This window comes from Galeopterus variegatus, unplaced genomic scaffold, assembly GCF_000696425.1.
Source record: "Galeopterus variegatus unplaced genomic scaffold, G_variegatus-3.0.2 Scaffold9176, whole genome shotgun sequence".
NCBI lineage: Eukaryota > Metazoa > Chordata > Mammalia > Dermoptera > Cynocephalidae > Galeopterus > Galeopterus variegatus.
The window spans coordinates 72,843-75,662 of record NW_007735287.1 but is presented as its reverse complement, the minus strand read 5'-3'; the positions used below and the strand labels follow the sequence as shown (position 1 = coordinate 75,662).

The following is a 2,820-nucleotide window of genomic DNA, read 5'->3' as shown; positions in this document are numbered from 1 at the left end:
CCCTGAAAAGACTTGGTATTTGTTTGGCTTTTTAATGCACTTTACCTTCTGGTGTCTAGTCAGTCCACATATTGTAGTCCTGCAATTTTGTAAAAAATCATTTCCTCCCATTTGTACTCTTTCTTCCTTTTGGATCACGACATGTTGGATATCCAGTTGCTAGGCTAGGAAGTATGACCCCAAGTTTGCAGTGAGGTGGTGGCAGTCCTTAGGGGTCCTGTCTTCATATTGGCCTCTGGCCTTGGCTCCTGCATGGAGTTGGGTTTTCAAGTCCTCAGCTGCTTTTGACAAATTTACTTGATAGAATTTTTAACCTCCTAATTCTGAAGGCTGATAAAGTCACAATGCACTTTTGGAAAAATGTTTGGTTCTGCAGGCTAAATAGGAACGAGTTGATAATGAAAAGGGTGGGAAGAGAACCTGGATGTGCTCCATGGTCATTGGAGGACAGATATAAATTTAGGAAACCACACATATGAGAGATGAGTATGTGGAAATGGATTCCATTCAAATTCTCCCAGTCAGCCATGGCTGGAAAAGTATCCTTGGGGGTTTCGTCTTCATTGTGAGTACCATTGAATTTTTTTTTCATAGATACCACTCAGCTTAATGAATGAGAACATGAGAGACATGGGAAAAACAGAGAAAGAGTGAAAAGAGGAGGGAAGGGAGAAAAGGGGGTTGAGCTGGGAGAAATCAGGAAAACAAGGTGGGTGTAATGTGGGTGTAACCCGTATCCCTTCATCCCATCCTTCTATGAGCTGTCTGGGTGCATGCAGACCTTGCCACATGTGTGAGTGCCTTCAGTTCTATTTGGGTTAGTATCCCTTTTTATTCCCAAAAGATTATCTTCACCATCTCCAGCATGAAATTCTCCTTCCCCCCTTTAAGCAGGGGAATTTATTATTTTTTTATTTTACTACATTTTTTAATTGAAACATAATTGATTTTATGTATCTGTGGGGTACAGCACTGAATATCAATACCTGTGTGCAATATGTGATGCTCAAATCAGGATAATTTGTATATTCAACATTACACAATGAAATCATTTTTTGTGGCCCTTTACCAATTTCTCGCTAACGCCCCTCCCCTCCCCCTTTTCTACTTTTGGTGGCCTCAGTTCTGTTCTCTCCTTTTGAAAGTTCAACAAACTATTGTGAGTGATTGTTGTATCATTCTTTCTTTCCTATTTTTTTTTTTTTAGTTTGCTAAATGTCCTGTTATTCTGCAAACAAGGTTCAGAAATGTAAAGACACAATTTGTAGGTTGAGAAATCTCTGTGTAGTTGTTACTTTACAACTATACTCCACAGAAGCAGTAATGACAGCTTCTCGGCATACTAACCAACCGTTTTTCAACAACAACATCAACAACAACAACAACAACAACAACAAAAAACCGGGGGAGGGGGAGAGGAAGATTCAACAACCTCAACTTTTTTTTTTTTTTGAAGATCTTACAACGAGAAAATGGAGGGGACACATCTGGGTGGGAGGGGGGAGAGGGAGGAGGGAGGGAGGTCTTGGTGATGGGACACAATAACTAACTACATTGTATATTGACAAAATAAAAAAAAAAAAAAGAAACCTAACCAACTGTTTTTTAAGTGAACACAGTGAGAATGGATTATAAAAGGCCTATTTCTCTAACTCACTGTCAACTTTTTCTGCTATAATCTTTAAGAACGAGTTGAGCCTTCACTTGGTCAGCCACCTCCTTGCCGCTCAGCACCCCAACAATAGTAAGAGCAAACTCAAAGCTGGTCCCAGGACCTCGGCTTGTAAGAATCAGGCCGTCCTTTTCCACATGATTCTCCGAGCAGCTGTATGACTTCCATTCATCATTTTGTCTTTAGCAAGTGGGTTTGTTGTAACTTTACTTCCAAAACCTATTTCATGAGCCAACAGAGCAGCAGGACCTGCACAGATGGCAGCTGTGAGGCCCTTCCTGTTTTCTTGTTCCTTCAGTATCTTTTTCACAGCAGCAGACTCAGATAAATTCTGTGTACCCAGGTTACCTCCTGGTAGAACCACCGTATCACATAGTCACTGTTTTTCTACATCTTTGAGACTGGCATCAGGACAAATGACAACATCACGGCTACACTGTACTCGGTCTTTTCCAGCCAGACCTGAAATGGTGACCTTAATCCAAGCTCATCTCATGACATCTACAGGGATGACTGTCTCCATTTCCTCTGCTCCCTTAGCCAGGATGACCAGAGCTCTTTTTGTAGCCATTTTCATGTAATATTTTCTAAAGACCCAAACCTGACTGAAAGGGGGTGCATGCTGGCATGCTGTTATATCTTTCTTTTTAAATTTATTTTTTTAAGCTCCCACTTATGAGTGAGGACATGCAGCATTTCTTTCTGTGCCCTGCTTATTTCATTTGACATAATTTTCTCTAAGTTCATCCATGTTGCTGCAAATGGCAGAATTTCATTCTTTTTTGATGGCAGAGAATAAATCTATTGTGTATATATGCCACATTTTCCTTATCCGGTTGTCTGACAATGGACATTTAGGTTGATTCTAACTCTTGGCTATTGTAAACAGAGCTGTGATAAACATGGGAGTGCAGGGATCCCTTTGACATGATGATTTCCATTCCTTTGAGTATATACCCAGCAGTGGGATTGCTGGATCATATGGCAGTTCTATCTGCAGTTGTTTGAGGAAACTCCATACTGTTTTCCATAATGGCTGCACTAATTTACAATACCACCAACAGTATAGGAGGGTTCCCCTTACTCCACATCCTCGTCAGCATTTGCTATTCTCTGTCTTTTTTTTTTTTTTTTTTTTCCTTTTTTTT

At 40.4% G+C, this 2,820-nt stretch overlaps 1 pseudogene; it reads right to left on the bottom strand.

The window, feature by feature from the left end:
- Positions 1-1,659: 1,659 nt before the first annotated feature.
- Positions 1,660-2,243, bottom strand: LOC103609094 (annotated as a pseudogene).
- Positions 2,244-2,820: the final 577 nt, after the last annotated feature.